This window comes from Mustela putorius, unplaced genomic scaffold (genome assembly GCF_011764305.1).
Source record: "Mustela putorius furo isolate JIRA1106 unplaced genomic scaffold, ASM1176430v1.1 tig00000281_pilon_pilon_pilon, whole genome shotgun sequence".
NCBI classification, from domain to species: Eukaryota; Metazoa; Chordata; class Mammalia; order Carnivora; family Mustelidae; genus Mustela; species Mustela putorius.
In genome coordinates this window covers 5,582,194-5,605,433 of record NW_025421343.1, presented here as the reverse complement: position 1 = coordinate 5,605,433, position 23,240 = coordinate 5,582,194, and the positions used below count along the sequence as shown (strand labels likewise).

At 35.9% G+C, this 23,240-nt stretch overlaps 1 pseudogene; it reads left to right on the top strand.

The window, feature by feature from the left end:
• The window catches only part of LOC101693984, a 72,141-nt pseudogene extending 51,918 nt beyond the window's left edge, over positions 1–20,223 (top strand).
• The last annotated feature ends 3,017 nt before the right edge of the window (positions 20,224–23,240 follow it).

Sequence of the window (23,240 nt, the reverse complement as noted above, 5' to 3'; positions counted from 1 at the left end):
GTAGTGCTTTGCCATTGCCCCTTTCTGGCAAGTAAGAGGGCATGCTTAATGGATGAGTGGCTGGCCCTGGACCGAGAACTCTATCGCCATTCCACTCTAGACCTCGAGTGGAATGGCGCCCAAAGTTCTGTAAATGCAAATGCAGATAAATCAAAATGAAATTCCAGACTAATTCTTTGGTAATACCATACCACAGATGCCAGGACTCAATTAGCCACAAAACTAAGCAGCCAATCCCCCACCATCTAGCAAACTGTTTGTATTTTTCTATAATAAGACCTCCATGTGATTATTATATTTTACCTTGATTTAAGATGACAACTTTTGCATTCCCTAAACGTTAATTATGGCTGGATTTCCCCCCTCTGTGCAACAGCAAATAGGTAATTAGATGATCAATTCCAGCATCCTGCCACTTATCTCATTGGAGACATTTAAAACAATTAGCTCATCTATTTGTTCCCTTTAAAGAATACCATGCATGGCTCCCTGCGTCTGTTTGGAGGAATTATCACTAAAAGTGCCAAATGTGGGAAATAAAGTGCACTGTAGCACATAATGGGGTACAAATCACAGCCAACAAAATGTTAGATTTGAGGAAATCCCCAAATGGCTCCAAACACTTTGTCCAAAATCTCCCTCACAGGTGCAGGGTTCAGGGAGACTGAAGAGATAAAGGATGATGAAAATACTTTTCTTCAGTAACTCGTCCTTGGTACTCTTTGTTTCGCATTTAAGCCTCCAGTTTTTTATTACAGAGTCTTGGCAAGATAGTGAAACATGAACATGTATGAACTTTTATAACTGAATCAAAACATAAAAGCTAAATTAAAAAAAAAAATTCCAGAATCTGTCTCCATTCCATCCATACTTATTCCAAACAAACATTTGTAGACAATATAGTCATTCAGAAAGGAGAAGGTACTCATAATGAGAACTAATATTTTAGGTGAAGGCTTAAACAGTTTTGAATTTTGTTTTTGTTAACACCTTTATATAAACTGGACTGCTTGCAAGGAGTTTTAAGGTATGGAGTTTCATAGGATACAAATGGAGAACAAGTAACTTGTGTTTTAAAATTGGCTTTCTTTCACCATCCTTTAATTGTTAAGGGACCTCTATAGAAATTGTCTTGCTTGAAAAACCTTTCGTTTTCTTAGTTTAATTGATGTAGAAGATAAAAGCTTCCACCTCCTCTCCTGGGTCAGTTCATCAACTGAAGATACCTTCAAAGTGAACATTGCCACATTTTTTAAGTTATAGAGAGTATGCTCTCTGGGGAAAACACACACACTCACAAGGTTTGAAGGGTTTTCAAGAGTGGAAAAAAGATGTTTTATGTACTAAGAACTGAGTCAGTGTTGTATTTACCCAACTGATGACCTCCGTGGTGGGGTTTAAGGAGTTCTGGGAAAATTCCTCTGCCTCAAAGTACTCCTTCTCCAAGGTCAGGACCTTTCCCCCTGAGTTTCCCCTTTGGAGTTTTGAATGATCTATGAGTTCAGAAATTTTGTAAAGGAAAATACATTGCATTCACAGCATAACATCCAAACTCCTGGTCACTTTCCAGCTGGAGAGAGCAAGCACTTGGGGACAACTGAGACCTAGGAATGGAGGGAGGAAATCAAACCCTAAGAAGAAAAGTAAGGACCGAAACTTGCTTCACTATCTTACCTCAGGTCTCTTCAAGGACAAGACAGTTAAAACTCTTGGAAGTAGAAATGTGGGTTGTTTCTGCTCTTTCCCATGCATTCATCTCCCTAATCAACCTTAAGTAGAAGATGGGGGAGGACCCCCCACATCTGCCATCAATCCTTTACACAGCTTGGGCATGAAAACACAGCAAGTCAAGGTGGGCAAAACAGGTGCTTCAGGATCAAGCTGACTGAATTTGAACCTCTACTTTGAATTTTCTGTGTAACTCAAAGAAGTCATCTAGCCTCTCCACTGTTTAATTATTTAATTTGTAAATAACTGTAGGATTCGACAGCTGTATGCAAAGTGCTTAGCGCAGACAAAGTGTTCAGGAAATGATAATTAATAGTCAGGAGTACCAGACTTGGTTGAATGGAAGAAATTTTAGAAATGTTCCTGTCCCTTAAATATTTGAGAGTAAAACTAATCCTGGTATTCCTATCAGTCAAAGGAAGTAGTCTCAGTCCCATGTTTAGAGTTACTGCCAAAGAAACTAAGAGTTGGATGAATTTCTTGAAATAAAGGTATGTCTAGATCATTATTTTACCCAGATCATTATTTTACTCAAAGCTTGCAGTTTAACAGAGAATGGGGAAAATGTGGTTTCGAGTCATCAAATGAATAGCATAATTGGAGATTTAAATGTGTTCTCCTATTAAATCTAGGATGTTTCCTCGTAACTGTGTCCTTCAGGCAGTCCGTTTTGCCGATTTCAATTTGTAGACTCTATTGGCCTATTCTGGATTCAAATGTTAATTCATCTTTCAGTGTTTTAGGATTTCCCCCCTCAGTCACTATCTTCTATCTTTTCATTGTGAATTGTCCAGGAATAGATTTCACTAGCTTTTCCTTCTTCTGATCTTTAAAAAATATATCATTTGAGGAAAGTTCTTAACATTGCTCTATTATCAGCATCTGGTTTACCCCTTTCTGGAAAGATGTGTCACTTCTCTGCGAGAGATAACTTCCAGCAAAACCCTCTTCTGTGATATGCACACCTCTTTTCATCTCTCAGTAACATCACCAACATCTCCTGGAGAAGTAATCATTTTTTGACCACCCCGATTCAATCCAACTTATAAATCAATGACATTCTCTGTCATACTGAAGTATGTAATAAGAACAGAATTTCCTTCCTTACCATGTCATTGAGTGTACTTTCTCCAGCTTTCAATGACCCCTTTTTGTATAAATCCAATGCCCAATGATGCCATCTCTTATTTTTAATACCAATAAACACACATAAGTTTAATTTTCTTTCCAATGGTAATTTTATTTTCTAGTATTTCTCATAGTTATTTCTCCATTCTCCTATCTTTCCTTCATGCAGGGATTCATGGGACAGTTTAATTTGTCATTAACTGCTAATATTTAAACAAGATGAAATGAATATTTTACCTACTATATATTGTGTTGTTTTTATTTATCAACCCATGGAGTTTCTTTAGGCAATTCAATCAGTTTTCTAGTAACCACTTAAGTCCTTAAAATGATAAAATACCTGTCTTGAATTTCTTTAGAATCATAGACTGCATGTTTGGAAGCTCATCTAAAAATAGTTCCCAAGAACAAGGTAGAAACATCTGGTTTTCAACTCAATTCTTCCAAGAAAACCCAAATTAGTTTCTCATCTTGTGCTCTCCTAATGTGACTGTGCTTATGCTTTTGGCTTGGGATTAAATAAATAATGTAGTCTTTCAATACATTCTAGATAATCCAGACTGGTTTCTCACCAACAGCAATGCCAGATTAGTCATTTAGTGGTAGTATGGTTTCTGGCAGGGAACTCAAAATTGAATTGGAGAGAGCTGAATGATTAATCAGAGTTTAGGACTTGAAGCCCACACAGGTCTTCACCCATGACTAAACTCAAAGTATGACTAAAAGAAGGTCATTCTTTCATTATAATTCAGAAAAGAGGTTCTCTAACCTAACCTCCCAACTCACTTTATTTTACCAAACTACACATTAAATTTGAAAATGTCTTTAAGAAATGGGCTTGTGGATACCATATCATCGCAACTTCAATTTCTGTCGGATGAACTCCTTCTAGACAACTTCAACTTGAAGTAACTAATTCAAACATGTACTTTGTTTTACAGAATTTTAACATTGGGAAGCACTTTGAATTTCATCTGTCTAGTTCCATTTTTTTTTAAACAAAGGGACACTATCTCATAGAACATAAGCAATATTTTTTCAAGGTTATAAATCCTCCTAATGACAGATGTATGACAAGAAACCAGACTTTCTGACAACAGAGACTCTATACTTTCTTCCTGATCAAAATGAAATTTCCTGCCATTCCTCTATTGTTACTATACTGCTAAGTGACCCTGTTGGTCTCTGTTGATGTTGAATAGACCACCAACTAGTTATTCAGGAGTATTTCCAAAAGTTGTAGATTTCAATTCTTACTTACAGTTTTATTTTAAATTCTGACAACTCATATCTTTAAACTCTTTTTTCTACATATAATTTGGGCAGATGATTGGAGAGTGGGATAATAGAATTTTTTTTTTCTACAGTACTATGTATATTTTTGCCACTGGTTGTGGCAACCAGTGATTGGAACATACAGAAGATCAGGAAATCATACCATTCTTTTTATTTAGTCAATTACAACTCCACTCTCCCTTCTCTTATCATCACCATATACATAATGAGGCACCACTTACTCTGTTTCAGCGTAATATACTAACCCCAGTCAAACTGCTTGGAAACATGCTGGGTTACTGTTCCCTCATCCCCCATTAGAGTTCATCTTTCCAGAACTCCTCTGAAGCACAAGTATTTTCATAGTCATAAAAAAAATGGTCTTAATAAGAGTGTAACATTTCAACAAGTGCTGTCCTCTAAGTCCCAACTCATAGATTAAATTGCTTAACCATCTTCCATTTCACCAACTTATTTTTAGAATTATACTTTTTCAATGTGTTATTGGCCACGAGTCTGAGAACAGCAGGGTTAATACAGCACATGGTAGAGTTAGCCCATCTGTTCAGGTTTCCATCCAACCATGTCATTTTATGAGCTCTCTCTAGGAGATTTTTGGTTATCCAATTTGTAGTACTCTCTAATATAAACAGCCTGGTATCATTTGAGAAGCTCAGTGAGCCAAGCCAAATGATATGAAATTGCTAGCAGCAAGTAAAGTTAAATTAGAAATGCTTTAAAATATATGTATTATATGTAATTTTCTCTTCTGCTTACACTTGGAACACAGGTAACACATGTTTATATAGAAAAAAATTTGGAAATAGAGATAAATAAAAAGAAGAAAGGCATTAAAATCACCCAAAAGAAAGCACTGTTGATATGTTGCTATATATTCTCTCAGATTTTATCAATTAACATGTAAGAATGTATAAAAATGGTTTTACAAATATCCTCTACATGAATTTTTTAAATAATTTTATTTTTACCTCACAACTAGGTGAATATTTTCCCCTGTAAAATATTTTTCCTAAAAATTGAATATATTGATAATTTTTAAATTATCAAATAAATTTAAATTACTGGATGCTTTTATTAACATGCACAGGTTACTACCATCCATTTCAAATGAACATTTTTCTAAAAAGTTTTGAATATAAATAACTTTAAAAACTTAAATGTAAATAGCTCCTGGATAGTCTTGAACACTCAAGACTAAAGTAGTTTGGGATTTGTGATTCTCGCTGAATTGAAAGATGAGTGAATAGGCTGACATGTGGATTGCTTAGCATGATTGGCTAGACCAGTGACTCTACACCTTTCTTAACTCAAAGTGTCTGACTTGGCTCACAATGGGGAATGCAAACACCTAACCATAGGAGTAGTAGTTTTCGAGTGTGGGAATGCTAAAGGAAGCCAATATTGGATAAAACAGATTGTGTGGGGGAAGTAAAAAGAGACAAGTCATATTGGATTTAAATACATAAGGCAAATTCTGTCCTTTAAATGAAGGTTTATTAAAGGTCTCTTTACTTACAGTCACAAGATCTGAACTAAAAGTGCAACAAGACCCCACAGGACTGTCTTTGCCATTTCATCTCAAGCAAACCTCATATGCCCAGGCCATACAGTTATGAAATTAGTTCTAAAAAAAGCAATAAAAGCTTCTCCTTCTGACAAGAAACATTTAATTAGAGCAGCACGGATATAATGCCTCTAGCAATCCTATCTCTAATCTCAACAGAGGTTCATTTTTGATGGAAATTTTGTGCTGATTTCATGGTGACTTCCTGGAAAAATCTGACATATTTCATGGTCATTTCATGGATTGTAAAAAATGCACACAACAGTGACTTAATTATTATTTCATAGTAAAATCCCAGTGTCCAAAAATCTCTATGTGTCAAGGGTTAAGGTGGTCTCATCTGTCACATACTGTAATTTCCATTTTCAGGAAACAGTTCCCAATACAAATTGCTTAGGAGCTTATCATTCACCCTTCAGAGCCACAACATCACCAACTCAAAAATATCAAAGAGATAGCTCCAGGAACAACATGGTACAGGAATTAGTATATGCCACCTTCCATGACCCTGCTAACTCTCCTCACACCCCCATAAAGACAAAAAAGTAGAGCATGAGGGTAGAGCATCCTGAAACTTGAAACTAGGGCCCAAACTCACCCTATACATTTTATGGAATTCTGTCATCCATAGTGTACGTGAAGCAGAACTGAAGGAAATAACTACACACCATATCATACTCCACTGCTTTTTGGAGAAAGCAGTACATTGTCCTAGAAAACAATTAAAGGAAGCCATTTTGGACCAAGCAATACCTCTGACTGAGCCTGACTCTAAGAATAAGCAGTGGGAGAGATAAGACCAGTCAACCAGAGTCCTTTCCCTTGGGTCAATAGTCTTTGTGGCTATTTCTCTATGGTCTCTGCCAAGACTGGGAGTCCAGGTGCATAAACACCCAAATAAAAGTCAGTCGGTAAGCAGCAGGAATATTTTTTGACCTAGTTTCTCCCTAGCATATTGGCCTGAAACGCTGGCCTGAAACACGTTGTGATGAATTGGATGAAGGGTCATTCCTCTAATGAGGCAAGAACATTTTTCTACTCAGCCAACAGTGACAGCAAGAAAAAAACTGGAGTTGGCTATCAAATCCTAGAGCAAAGTCTAGCTTTGCTAAGTCAAACCAGAAACCAGATATGTTTTCACCCCTGCTGTATAATTTTTACCAGGCACTAAAACAAAGTTGCAAAGAGACAGCTTCCTTGGTAGAATCTGACATTGCTTAGCTTCCTGCTCTTAAAATTCAGTCTTCTGGAAACCTAGAGGTATAAACCTGAATTATCCATGCATCCAGCCTAAGGAGAAGGATTCTAAATCTTTCCCACCCCACAGCTAACAGAAAAAAATGTTCTCATATGCCAAGTAAGAGTAGACCAGGATAGACCTGCCCCAATTTGTGAAAGAGTAAATGGGGGAAAGAACTCAATAATTTAAGTTTAAAAATTTTGCAACAACACTATATACAAGAAATAAAAGGATATATTTTTGAGGTAAATTATCATAGGAAATATGAGTACATTTAGACAGCATCTACCTCTGTACTCCAGTTATTAAAGGAAACATACACTCCATGAAGATCACAAGGCTACAAACCGGGATGAAAATGGTCCGGTAAGGATTAACAACAGCAACAAAATGGCAAAGAAAGTGATTGAAACAGAAATTTGTATATGTTTCAAAAAGTATTCTTTTCTTTAAAGGTCAATGAAATGGGCAAAATCCAAAAAGATAGCAACCAAAGAGAAGAGGGGTTTTGTTGCAGAAGATAATATATCTGATTTACAAATAACTGACTAAAAGCAACAATATATAAAGATGATATAAAAGGTAACTTCTTAGAACTTCTTAGGGATAGAGGAAGATCTTAATGTATGGGTCAAAATTTTGTGCCATATACAAGGAGGACTATGTGAAATTGCTACTATTTATAGGTCATTTTATGACCTATAAAATGACAGTTGCTAACACTGTGTTCAACTATACATCAATTTTTTTAAAAATTGGACACCAAAATTAAAGATATCAATTTCATTGAGTTTAACCTTAAAAACTGGCCAATATTTAAGATGAAATCTTAAAATAAAAACTTTAAATCTTAAGATAAAAATCTTAAGACAAAAACATCTATATGTATCAATCTAAAAATTCACTCATAAAGGAAGAAAATCAGGATACCCTCACAATTCTCATTGTACATTAGTTAACAGAAAACAAATGAAGAAATGTCAAGAGAAGTATGATTGGGAGAAAATTGCACCTTAAGAATTTTTTATGCTGAAAAATTGACATTCACATATAAAGCAATAGATATGCACTGATGGGGGTGGGGGCACCTCGGTGGCTCAGTGGGTTAAAGCCTCTGCCTTCAGCTCAGGTCATGATCTCAGGGTCCTGGGATTGAGCCCCATATCTGTCTCTCTGCTTGGTGGGGAGCTTGCTTCCCTTTCTCTCTCTCTCTCTCTGCCTGCCCCTCTGCCTACTTGTGACTTCTGTCTGTCAAATAAATAAATAAATAAATCTTAAAAAAAAAAAAAAAAAAGATATGCACTGATGGGTATTTAAATATCCTGAAAATGTATTTGTCAAAGGATTTCTGTTACTTGAATTATTCACCAATAATCCGAGAAAGGGACCAAAGAAAAGAATTACTGGGTTCAGAAAGTATAGTATAAAAGAATTAACCAGGCTTATATTAACTGTTCAAATTTACAAGTAAATAAAAAGAGTTATGGTATATAAGGATACAAAAAAGAGTATGAATGTTAGAAATGATTTTTAATAAAAAGATATATAATGTTCTTCATTAATAATAAATTGTAACAAAAATCCCAGATTGTATTTGCAAAATGAGAAATGAATGGAGAGAAATGGTGAATGAGGATGTACACTTCACTGCACCTTTTTTTTTTTTTAAGATTTTAGGTATTTATTTGACAGAGAGAGAGATCACAAGTAGCCAGAGAGAGAGGAGGATGCAGGATCCCCACAGAGCAGAGAGCCTGATGCGGGACTCAATCCCAGGACCCCGAGATCAAGACCTGAGCCGACGGCAGAGGCTTAACCCACTGAGCCACCCAGGTGCCCCTCACTGCACCTTTTTTAGGAACCTTCGGGAACTGCAGTTTATTTCTTCTTCTGTATTATTAGAAAAATATAAATAAAATCATTTATTTTATAAGAAGAAAATCATCATTAGAATTTAAAGCAGACAATGCACAAATTACAGGAAAAAAATTAAATAATCAGTCCATATACATAAAGCTAATAACAAAAGCATTAGGTAATCAAAAGAGCCATGACTGTGTCTGTTTGGCAACAAATGTGAAAGATACAGTCTTCCTTATTTTTTTTTTTTTTTCAGAAGAAGACATCGATTTATGAGAATCAATGAAAACTGTTCTTTTATAATGTGACTCAGGAAAGTTAAAATGAAAGAATAAGCAAAGATGTGCCAACCAACAAGAAAGCATTATTTACTCATAAGATACTAGCCATTCTGACAATTGTCGAATCATTATGTTATATATCTAAAACTCACATTTGTATGTCAGCTACTTCAATAACAAAATATGCTTTACTAATAAAGAGAAAACTTGATACTATTTTGATTAGAATAAAAAAATACAGAAACATCTAAACTAAAATGCATTCTATGAGAAAAACCAAATTCTCATAGTGATGCCATACCAGATGACACAGAATAAAAATATCTAAAGTAAAAACTCGGACACCTGGGTGCCTCAGTTGGTTAAACATTTGCCTTCGGCTCAGGTCATGGTCCTGGGGCCCTGCAGTTGAGTGCTGCATTGGGTTCCCCGCTTAGCGGGAAGCCTGCTTCTCCCTCTGTCTACCGTTCCCCTTGCTTGTGTGCGCACTCACTCTCTCTCTCTCTTGCTATCTCTTTCTGTCTAATAAATAAATCAAATCTTAAAATAAATAAATAAAGCAAAAACTATTAAGAACATAATGAGAAATTGATAGGAAAGCAATGTTAATGGGAGATTTAAAAACACTGGTATTGTCAGATGAGCAGCAGTTAAGAGGGCAACTGGTAAGTACAAAGTGTTTTTTTTTTTTAATTCCTTCTAATGAATTTATTTTTCAGCTTTATTGAGATATAATTGGCATAACAGTGCATAAATTTAAGGTGTACAACATCATTATTTTTTATATGTATATATTGTAAAATGATTGCCACAATAAGCTTAGTTAAGACATCCATCACTTCACATAGTTACTATTTTTATTTTTTTTTTTTTAATATTTACTCTCTTAGCAACTTTCAAGTATAAAATGTAGTATGCCATGCTGTTCATTAGCTCCTGGAACTTGTTCAGCAACTTGTAACTGGGAGTCTGTACCCTTTATTAACTTCACCCATTTCCCTGACCCTATAGCCTCTGCTAACTACCAATCTACTCTCTGTTTCTATGAGTTCAGGTGTTTTTTTAGACTCCACTTATAAGGGAGATCATACAATACTTGTCTTTCTCTGTCTATTTCACTTGACTCAGTATAATATCCTCAAATTTCAAATTTCATGTCCATCAAATTTCATTAGTGTTGTCCTAAATAGCAGGATTTCCTTCTTTTTATGGCTGAATAATATTCCACAATGTATATATACCACATCTTTTTTTACCCATTCTTCTATTGATGGATATATAAATTGTTTCCATGTCTTGACTATTGCAAATAATGCTCCAATTAACATGAAGGTACAGATATCTTTTGAGGATCCTGATTTCATTTCCCTCAGATATATATCAAGAAGTGGAATTGAAGAATCATAAGGTAGTTATATTTTTAATTTTTTGAAAAACCTCCATAATTTTTTTCATAGTGGCTGTACCAGTTTACATGCCCACCAACAAAGTCTCCTTAATACAGGTGTGGCATGCAAGGAACCTGTGTGTGTCAAGGTAGAAACTCTACAGAGTGAATGAAATAATGGCAAACCCCATGAACATCCATCTCCAGTTACGTTCCCCAGGACAAATACCTCCTACATGTCCTCAAAGATGCTCATTGCCACACTTGTGCTGTGTTTCCAGTGATAAAACTTATTAACAGCCTAAATGCCTATCATTAAAGTAATATATATATATATATATAGTATATACATATAGCTGTCTATTATACTGTATAATATACTATATTACATTATATTATATTATATTATATATTATATATAATTTTGGATATTCATAGGAGGGGCACTTTACAACAGATAAAATGGATGAATTCATCCTATATACATCTGCCTGGAAAGATCCTTTTTTAAAATAAAGCTTTTTATTTATTTGTTTATTTATTTGAGAGAGCAAGCCCAAGCAGGGGGAAGGAACAGAGAGAGAGGGAGAAGCAGAATCCCCACTGAGCAGGGAGGATCCCAGGACACTGAGATGGTGACCTAAGCCAAAGGCAGACCCTTAACTAACTGAGCTACCCAGGTGCCCCAACTGGATAAATCCTAAATGCATGATTCTGATTTAAAAAAAAAGAAAGAAAGAAAGAAAAGGGTATATTTGTATATAATGTACAAATGCTGATTTATGAGAACTTTAAAATAAAAAACCAGTAATATATATGTTTTATGGGTATTTATATAAATGTTAAAATATAAAAATAAATAGACAAGAGAAATATACACAAAACTCATGATAATGCTCATCTTGAGAAAAGGAAATTAGACTGTAAAGCTGGTTAGAGGGGACTTTAGTATGGTTTTATTTCTTTAAAGACATAGTATTTGTGTGTATGTCCAGATGTAGGAGTGTGTGTACATTCAAAGGATGCATATGTGACAAAAAGCATTTAAAATGCCTACATTACCCAAAGCAATTTACACATTCAGTGCAATCCCTCTCAAAATACCACCAGCATTCTTCATAGAACTGGAACAATCCTAAAATTTGTATGGAACCAGAAAGACCCCAAATAGCCAAAGTAATGGTGAAAAAGAAAACAAAAGCTGGAAGCACCACAATTCCAGACTTCAAGCTGTATCACAAAGCTGTTATCATCAAGACAGTAGGGTACTGGCACAAACACAGACACACAGATCAGTGGAACAGAAGGGAGAACCCAGAAATAGACCCTCAACTCTATGGTCAACTAATTCTCAACAAAGCAGGAAAGAATATCCAATGAGGGGGAAAAAAAGTCTCTTCAATAAGTGGTGTTGGGAAAATTGGACAGCCACATACAGAAGAATGAAACTGGACCACATTCTCACACCATACACAAAAATAGACTCGATGTGAGTCCAAATGTAAGACAGGAATCCATCAAAATCCTAGAAGAGAACGCAGGCTGTAATATCTGTGACCTCCACTGCAGCAACTTCTTGCTAGACATGTGTCCAGAGGCAAGGAAAACAAAAGCAAAAATGAACTACTGGACTTTATCAGGATAAAGAGCTTTTGCATAGCAAAGGAAACAATCAGCAAAATGAAAAAGTGACCTATAGAATGGGAGAAGATATTCATAAATGACATATCAGATAAAGGGCTAGTATTCAAAAATCTATAAAGAACTTATCAAACAGAGCACCCCCCCCAAAAAAAAAATCCAGTCAAGAGATGGGCAGAAGATATGAACAGACATTTCTGGAAAGAAAGACATACAAATGGCCCACAGACACATGAAAAAATGCTCCACATCACTTGGCATCAGGGAAATTCCAATGCAAACCACAATGAGATACCACCTCACACCAGTCAGAATGGCTAAAATTAACAACTTAGGAAACAACAGATGTTGGCAAGGATGCTGAGAAAGGGGAACCTTCTTACACTGTTGGTGTGAATGCAAACTGGTATGGACATTCTGGAAAACAGTATGTTCTGCAAAAAGTTAAAAAAAGAGCTACCCTAAAACCCAGCAATTGCACTACTATGTATTTGCCCCAAAGATACAAATGTAGTGAAATGAAGGGACACCTGCACCCCAATGTTCAGAACAGCAATGTCCACAATAGCCAAACTATGGAGGGAGCTGAGATGTCCTTTGACAGGTGAGTGGGTAAAAAGATGTGGTATATATGCACAATGGAATATTACTCAGCTATCAAAAAGAATGAAATCGTGCCATTTGCAATGATGTGGACAATACTAGACTGTATTGTGCTTATTATTAAGCAAAATAAGTCAGGGAAAGACAAATAACACATGATTTCACTCATATGTGGAATTTAAGAAACAAAATAGATGAACATAGGGGAAGGGAAGAAAAAATAAAATAAGATAAAAACAGAGAGGGAGGCAAACCATAAGAGACTCTTAACTCTAGGAAACACAGCATTGCTGGAGGGGAGGGGGATGGGGAGATAGGGTAACTGAGTGACAGGCATTAAGTAGAGCACTTGATGGAATGGAGTACTGGGTGTTATATGCAACTGATGAATCACTAAATTCTATCCCTGAAACTAATAATAATATACTATATGTTAACTGAATTGAATTTAAATAAATTTTTTAAAAAGCAGCTATTAGTATGAAAAAAAATATGGGTCCCTATTTTATTTTTATTCCTTATTTTCCATATTTTTAATTAAAAATAAAACTTCCTGACTTTCAGAAATTTCAAAAACATATCATCTCAAGTATTCATAAAATCCATGGGAGGCAAGATGTGTAATGGTTAAAAGTAAGTTCTTTATTGCACAAAGGTTCCATTAGATTCCCCTTCTGGTACATCCTAATGCAGCATGCAGGTATTTGATGAGGAAAAAATCACAGATTGGACAGCAGTAAACTAGATTACAGCCCACACTAGAGCCTACTCGAATCTAAAAGAGGGCCATATAGGGAGAGAGAGAGATTACAAAAATGCAAATAGGTGATATGAAAAATATCTTAAAAGTGGTATTTATCTTTCTCTTTGTTTAGCAAGCTATTTAGCTTCCACTTATATAGTTTTTTTAATCAGAGATATTTTTTGTTTTCTTTCCATTTATTTCATCTTAATCTTGAACAAAATCCTAGGTTTTATGAAAGAGTTATAATATTTTACTAACTGCCTTATTAAGCAATCTCCCAAATGAATATTATTAAAACCCCCTAAATCTTCCAAGCAACAGAACTTTTTCATGCACTGCAATTAGGTTTAAAGGTAAAAGCTTTTGTTAAACTAATTCTTAAGAAATAGCCTAGGAAAACAGCTAATATTATTTCAGTAAGTCCAAAATGGGCATATTTTTTTCCAGCAATGAGAACATTCTTATTTCTCCAGTTGAGTAAGATTTCTGAGGCCTGTCATCAAGCATGTGTTTGTTGGGTGAACAGAATCACCTATTTAAATTCATTCTCTCATTTTGTTTGGTGTTAATTCATTTCCTGAAACAATTATAACTGAATATGTGTAACTCAAATGTAGTTCAATTTCACATCACTTTAGCATATTATAGAAGTACCTGTGCATTTATTTTGAAATCAACAAAATTAAGACTGAGTTTTGGCTAAGCATGAAAGATTGAATATTGGTGTTTATCTGTGGGGGGAAAAAAACCTCAATGACATACTAAGAACAAACAGACAAAAAATTTAGTTGTGCAAGGATAAGGAAAATGAGATACCAAGTGACAGTAGATGAGGGAACCAACAAAATCAGAAAGCAGATGTTAAAGTGGGTAACTCAGTAGGTAACTGAAAGCAGAAATTTAACCTTGTAGAGGATGGGTGCTGGTGAGACAACCAGAAACCATGCGAAAAATACCCAATGAATTCATGTCACTTGGTATGAGGGATTTGGCAGAAGACTGAAAATAAGATGATTTAAAAGCTTTATAAGGAGTAGTGAGAACTTAAGTCCCCTGTCCCTGCAAACCAGGGACAGTAGCCTCCCAGTCCCACCACGAAGAGTGGTGAGTGGTAGGTGTCCTTTTCTTAGCACTTTTTCATGGGAAGGAGGCACTCATGTAAACACACCACTGACAAGCCCACTCGTGTACACAACTTCCCATTGGCTTTTGAGTTGCCTCAGTCCTCCATGTGAGTTCATAGTCAATAATCACCAGACATTTAAGAAATCTTCTACCACGAAAGACAGAGATTTAAACAAACAACATAGCAAGGAGCTCATAGAAAACAGACATAAAGCTGAAGCAAGAAGAAAAGCTATAAATAATAAGCATAATAAGTTTCTTTTGTCATAGATCCTACCATTAATAGTTTCAGTGGAATGATAGGAAATAATTAAATAAAAACATGTTATTTGAAAAAGGAAATCATAGTAGAAAAGTGAGAAACATTAATGAAAACATTGAAAGATAAAGAAGAAATCACAAAACGTAGAAATCAGAACAGAGAGATGGAAAATAATAAAACTAGGACATCTATCCAGGATCCAACATCAAAATGACATTTACAGAAAGTAAGAACAGAAAAATATCTAGAAAATAATTTTCTTAAAGTTAAAGTTTTCCACAGTTAATAGTTAGGAGTCTCCAAAGTCAAAACCCCACTGAATGTCCAGCAAAATTATTATTTTTTAAAGATTTTATTTATTCACTTATTTGAGAGAGAGAAAGAGACACACACACACACCCCTCCCCCGGGGGTGGGTGGGGCCAGAAGGAGAGGGAAAGGGAAAAGCGGACTCTTCATTGAGCTCTGAGCCTGAGGCAGGGCTCAATCTCACAACACTGCGATCATTACCTTAGCCAAAATCAAGCATCAGACACAAACGACTGAGCCACACAGGCACCCCCAGCAAAATTATTTTTTTAAGCGTTCATCACCATGCAATCTGAGAGCTCCTGGGAAAAACAATAAGTCCTAAAAGGAATATGAATCTTCAACATAAGACCCCTCAAGAGTAAAAAGAGATGCCAGACATCTCAAAAGTAATTTGAGATCCTTGAGAATAATGGAACAGTGACTTCAAAATTATAAGTAAATATTACATTCAACCTAAAATTCTATGTAAAGTCAAATTATCATTCATTTGTAGTGACACAATAAAGTCCTTTGCAGAAAAGCAAATTCCCAAAAACCCATTTCTTACACATCCACTCTCAGGAATCTCCTAGACTATGTGGTCCAACAAATCAGAAGAGTAAATGAAGGATGGGATTCAGGAATGGACCAAATGCAATGGAAGGGTGCAAGTTATGTAAAAATGACTGCGATGGAGATCCCAGGAGAGGGCCTAAGGAGAAATAAACCCAGAGCGGAGCACAAGTTAGGCAGTACAAAACAGTTGTCTTCAGGGGAAAAATGGAATCTATTAATACTATATGACAGGCTGACAACATAGAAAATTACATATATAAAATATATATACACATATACACTGATACATATATACTTACCCATGTATATCTATATATACACACACATGCATATATTTACTTATTATATATTTTCACACAGCCTTAGTTTAGCTGAAGACTCAAAATAAATAAGTAAAAAATAACATCACTATTAGGTAATCAAAAAAGCCTAAGGTTTTATTTTAGACAAATAGATAAGGAAGAGGTGATACACCCACACACACACACACACAAATATTTCACAGCCATAAAAAAGGCTGACGTTGTGCCATTTGCGACAACATGGATGAACGTAGAGAGGAACGAGAGTATTATTCTAAATAAGATAAAGCTGCTGAGAAAGACAAATAACATAGGATTTCACTCAAAAGTGGAATCTAAAACAAAAACAAAAACAAGAAAACAGCAACAACAATGAATAAACAAACAAGAAGCAGAACCAGACTTATAAATACAAAGAACAATCTGATAGCAGCCACAAGAGGGGTGTGAGGATATGGAAAAGATGGGCTAAAGGGAGTAGAAGTTACAGACTTCTAGTTACAGAACGAGTAAGTCGGGGAATATAAGGCACAGCAGAGGGAATATAGTCAAAGGTGTGGTAACAATGTTACATGGTGACAGACGGTTGCTACGCTTGTGGTCGCTGGTTGCATCAAGTATAGAGAAGTGAATCACTATGCTGTATGCCTGAAACTAATGTAACATTGTGTGTCAATTATACTCAAATAAAATTTTTAAAAAACAAATTATAGGGGTGCCTGGGTGGCTCAGTGGGTTAAGGCCTTTGCTTTCAGCTCAGGTCATGATCCCAGGGTCCTGGGATCGAGCCCCACCTCGGGCTCTCTGCTCAGCAGGGAGCCTGCTTCCCCCTCTCTCTCTGCCTGCCTCTCTGCCTACTTGTGATCTCTCTCTGTCAAATAAATAAATAAAATCTTTAAAAAAAAAAAAACAAAAAAATGAATTATATAAAAAGCAAATGATGATTATAACAACATGCTAAATAACAATATTAGGTTCAGCCATAAATAATATTTACTTATTAATAACAATCTACACATTGAATATGAATTTAACCAAAAACTGTGAAGTAATGAAATTGGGAGGTAGAGTAAGGTAAGAGACAAAACTTTATCTTCCAAAGTAAGAAGTATAGGTAATGCTTAAAATAGAAGAGTTAAGAAACAGGAATCTATAAACAGACAAATAGTAAAATGGACTTAATATGGACTTAATATTAGTTCTAAATAGTAATATGGACTTAGTATGAGAAGAGAAAGAGCTGAAAAGTGAAATGTGCTTATGTCTGAGGTGATGAACTCAGAGATAAGGAGGCTAGGCAGGTGAATGATATTTGTTGCTCTGATTTTTTCCCTTTTGTTTTTATAATACGTTTATGTGTTATCATTAAAAGAAATGAAAATTAGAAGGTAAGGATGATGTGATTTCTTAGGTGTAAACTTAAATTGTTCCATTTGCTCCCGTACAGTTTCCATGTAAGTGGGGATTTCACCATTTAGCCGTGAGGCTCTCAGAATCGAGCTCCTACAGAAGGGAGCTCAGTTAAATGAACGGAGCCCAATCCCTTCATTCAGTGATCCTGGGGCAGCCAAGGCAAACCCATGGAGTCAACTAACAAATTCCAAACAAACAGGGGCAAGAGTCAACCATGTTTTACCCTCTTCTCTTTAGCCTCTACTTTCCCATGTGTAGTTCATCTTTCTGTGTCACCCTGACCCGGCTGTCATCTTCATGCCATTCTTACATTTTTGTCTGAAATGTACCATATCCTTTTTTTCTGTCTACATTTTGAGACAATCCTTATTCTGGACTCAAGTTCAGTACGATTCCTATTGGTAGCTCTACATTCTTTGATGTCCCTGTCCTGCACCAGTTGATTGAAAATATTATCATTTCCTGCTGTTTTCTATAATCAAAAGGGCTTCTCTATTGTCAATTTTTTTGTCTCTCCATATTCCTTTTCTTTAGTTGCCTACATCTATTCACCTATCATAATCATTCTTGAGTTGCAAGATATTCTGTCTCCTAAGAAAGATGGATATTGTGATCTGGCTAGAATTCACTATTTAGGGTGAAAGGCATTATCCTCAGAAATATGTATATAATCTCTGCTTAAACCATGGAAACATAACTTAGGGTGTAAACTTGAACCACTCACAGAGTCACCATGAGATAAGCATGAACAAGCAAGACCAAAAAAAGTGACAAAATGATTCTTGGCATGTAACTTAGACTCTCACTAAGTTGCTATTAACAAAGCACTTTGTTTAGTTTTATTTTACAATTAAAGGCCTTGAGGTTTTTAACATTCTAAAAAACTACAAAATGGCATACAGTTTATAACCAGGGCTGATATTCTGCTTGTATTGACTCCTTGTTTTGATTTTTTTATCTGAACAACCAACATCCATTCTCATTAGTCACTCTCCCTGCTATACTGATTGTTGAATAATTTGAATTTCACCCCTGCATATTTCTATAAATGTCTCAATGCTAAATACATACAGATTGAATTAGCCAAACTAAAGACTTTAATAACCAAGATCAACCTACAGATGTCTTCTACAACTGTTCTGGGTGAACTTTCTGTCTTTCAAAGAGCATTCAATCTGAAGCAGGGTTACTCAACCTTAGCTGTCCAGTACATTAAAGGGACAGCATTCTGTCCTGTATCCACTAGATACCAGTATTACCCCCCAGCTACAACAACCAATAATGTCTCTGAACATTGCCAGATATCCTGGGCAGGGCAAAATCACTCTTGGTTAGGAAGCACCTATCTGCAAGTTGGTCTCAAATTTTTCTGTTACATAACATCCTATCACTCTTGTGGTCTTTTCCTTTGGAAGCCGATCTTCTGAAGTCTCCCATTCAATTACTTCATATATATTTACTGAGTATCTACTAAGTTACAGAAATTTCGGGGACCCTGAGATCTAATAATAAACAGACACATCTTCTCATCCCATAAAGCTTATGGCCTCATAGTACAGATAGAAAGGCACCAAATCATCACACAAATACGTAAATCCAAACTGCAGTAGGTGCTACAGGAAAAAAGGTGGGGTGTTTTGAAAGAACACATGGGAAGTGTTTGATATAGTCTGGGAATCAAGGAAACTTTTAAATGATATTTGGGATGATAGCTAAGGGATGTAAGGAACAGACTATGAGGCAAACAGGGAAGAAAGGTATATTGGGAAAAGGAAACTGCATGTGCAAATACCCTGACAAAGAAGTAAATATGGAGGGCGCCTCGGTGGCTCAGTGGGTTAAAGCCTCTGCCTTCGGCTCAGGTCATGATCCCAGGGTCCTGGGATCGAGCCTCACATCGGGCTCTCTGCTCTGCTGGGAGCCTGCTTCCTCCTCTCTCTCTCTCTCTCTCTCTCTGCCTGCCTCTCTGCCTACTTGTGATCTCTGTCTGTCAAATAAATAAATAAAATTTAAAAAAAAAGAAGAAGTAAATATGGCAGATTTGGGATATCAAACTTTCTATGTGACTGAAATGCAGAGAGGAAGGATGGAGAGAGAACCAGATGAGGCTGCAGAAATACTTGGATATCGGATCCCATGCAGTTGTAAAGGTAGTGTTAAGATTCTTTTCTTTAAAGAATAATGAGATGCCATGGAAGGTTTTCGTTAAGCAAATGGTTGACACAATCAGATTTACATTTTTTTAAATATCACCCTAGCTTCAGGACTGAAAACAAATCTGAAAGGAAAAAATACATTCAGAATGAGTTATAAAACCGACCTTAGCGGTGCAGTTAAGAGGTGGTAACCTAAATGCATGCCACAGGGACAATGGAGAGAGAGATCCAAAAAATGTTTAGGCAATAAAACTGACAAAATTGTTAATAATGATACCTCATGCTCTGTGTTGCTGAGCTATGCACATTCAGTTCCAATGTGATATGCTCAATGAAGCAAGGCCAGTACTCTCTTATCCCAGACACAGCTCTATTCAAGAGGAGATCCTACCTTGGCTCAAGATTCTGTTGAGAGTGCCAGTGAGACTTTTTTTATGATTTAACAGGAACTTACAACAATGAAAACCAGGATAATTTAAATTCATGTCAATTGGTTGTTAAGGCTTGTCATATTTTCAGAATTACTAGTGATCTACCAGTAGATGTTCATAAAATTCATGCTCTAGAAAATGAAACCCTTCAGAGTGCCTCTAAAAATGTTGCCAAGAGCATTACTGGTGAATGAGAAAACTGGTATACACTTCCTGGAGGGCAATTTGACTGTGTATCAAAACATTAAAATTTTCATTTCTTTGACCCAATAGACCCAATAAATATCATGTAGATATTTAAAGCAGGGAAATGTCAGCAAGCACATTCTTGAGAAGATTATCAATAAGAGCAAGGTTTTGGAAGCAATCATTTTCTAAGCCGGGTTCTTAAGCTGTAGTAATCCTACTCAGATCCTGGAAAACTGAGGACTTTCTCCCTTGAACCTGGAGTGAGTCGGATCTGCAGTTTGTGGAATATCAGTCTATCCTTCAGATCTTCATTTTTAATCTAAATGGTTAATATGCTCCTGGGGAGTGATTTTCCCCAAACCTATCAAACTTATAATTCACAAACAAATAAATGGCAAAGTGAGACATGGAAGACCTTCCTAAAGTCACAAATACTATTTCAATTTTTTTTTTTTTTGTACTTTTGTGAAGGAAACCCCAACCGGCTTTTCCAATTTCTCACTCCATTGGCAATCTTTCCAATCTTGGGCAAAATTTCACAGCCTTTCAAATTTGTACACAGTAGCTGCCAGAAGCTTATAACCATTGTTGTTCAAAAATAAGAGAGTAGATAGGATTTATCTTTGATTTCCAGTACCCTCATTCTTTAACTCTTTCCTTCTCATTGGAGACCAATGCTTCATTTTCTTTCTTTCTACTGTATCAACTGAAATCAGTAAAACATCTCAAACTTTTTTTTCACACCATAGTACATTAATTCTCCCAAGGAACAAAAGATCAAAGTCATAGGTTTAAGAGCTTAAAATAAAATTTTGAATCTCACTGGAGTTACAGTTGGGAAAAGCACTCTCTATTAGAAAGAGCAACACATTTTTTTCCAATGACTATTTCAGAGAGCCTTATGCATCAATTCCTTTTTTCCAATGGTCTTTCACAATTCTTCTGAGATGAAATTTAAAGTTAATTTGGGGTGAAATTAACATTTTATAGGGTATCTGGAAATATTCAAAATTGAAGCTGTACCCAGTCAGGATGAAACAGCCTATAGAAACATTCTCCTATTTGTTTCCTCATAGAACTTTTTCCTGTGCCCACTTATATCCAAATACTATCTAAATTTATTTATTTATTTACCTTGTTTCCACATAAATTAGCTTCACAAAAGCTGAAATTTAGGGGATAATTTTAGACATACCATGATTTTAGATGAATAGATATTCCATTTTAGTCCTTCCTTGGGAATTAATATTAACATAGACAGTAATTAAAGATACTTAGGAAATGTTATTTCTTAGATAATTATCTAGGTAACAGTACTGATGATTCATAAGATGATCCAATGCTTGACTTTGATGGGTATTGATATGGATAGCTAACATCTGAAATTCCAGAAAAGGTCTGGGTCTATAGAATTAAATAAAGGAAGATATATCCCATGTATCATGGCAACACAGCCCTTAAAAAACATTGTTTTTTCTTATGATCAAGAAAAAGCAAACTTTTCAAACAGCAAAAACGGATGACATAAATTCTATATCCTATAATATATGTTAGAAATCTTTTGATGTAAAAGTGGAAGAAAGCCTAATTCAAACTGATCATTAATAATCAAGGAAATGAGTAAACTATACAGGCAGGTTTTAGCTCAGGTTCTATTTCCTGGAAGTTCCCCAGGACCTGCCATATTCAGCCATACCTCATCAAGTTTCCATGTTCACCAGCTACCAAATGACATTTGAAAAAAAGAGACTCTCTTCTCCTTTGAGCTTCTTTTAAAAGGGAGGAAACGTCTTTCCCAGGAAACGTCTTTCCCAAAATGTCTCAACAACCCTTGCTTTGCATATCACTGACCTCAAATGAAACAGAATAAGAGTAACAATAGAAGAAAGAAATCAATTTGGGGGGTAGGGGAAGAAATAAAGAGTACTGGCACCTGAAATAACCATGAAGACCTTTACATCATCAAAATATTTTATTTTAACAAAGAGTTACAGCCATGAGGAAAGTATTAAATTCAAAAAAAAAAAATGTACTCTGTTGAAGAGGACAGGTTAGGATGCATTAAACTTCAGAAATAGTTGCCAAAAAATAACAAAAAGTAACTTGAAGCTGAAAGAAAAGGCTTTGAGTATTTGGAAATATGTGTTTGTGGCTATATGGAATATTTCAATTTCTGGTTATGACAGATAAATAATGTACAAGAAAATTAAGTATGGGGGCGCCTGGGTGGCTCAGTGGATTGGGCCGCTGCCTTCGGCTCGGGTCATGATCTCAGGGTCCTGGGATCGAGTCCCGCATCGGGCTCTCTGCTCGGCGGGGAGCCTGCTTCCCTCTCTCTCTCTCTCTCTCTCTGGCTGCCTGTCTGTCTACTTGGGATTTCTCTCTGTCAAATAAATAGATAAATCTTTAAAAAAAAAAAAAAAAAGAAAAGAAAATTAAGTATGAAATTTATATACCCCCTTCAAAATCAATTGCCATACACAATGTCAAGTTACTGTTGGTTTTAATCACATTAACAAAATGGATAATTAAGAAAATTCACAAATGAGATCAAGATGGGGGCTTTTTAATTAAGAAATTGCAGAGAGAGCTAAGAAAAGTTTAAGTCAAAAGTGTCTTTTTTTGGAAAAAAAAAATGAAAATCAAGGAACATTTAATAAGAACAAGGAACATTTAACAGCACAGGAAGTCTGCTCCAGGCTGAGAGAAAATATTGATGTGTTCCCGTTATTTCTGCTTTGCTTTTTATACAGGGAAAACCCAGACCTTCCTTCCATGTGTTCCCTTCACTCTCACACAACTACCACACTTACAACCTTCTGACACCAACTGGGTGGGGTTTCCCCATCAAGCAATCTGCCGTGACACCAGCTGTGTGCCTACAATTTAACTTAATTCTGACACTATCCACCCAGAGATAGCATCAGATCCCACAGGGTAAATGCTCAGTCCCTCAAGACTGCCAGTCACAAATAGTAGGTCCCCAGGTGACTCACAACTTCTGCCCAACGTGGATACAAAT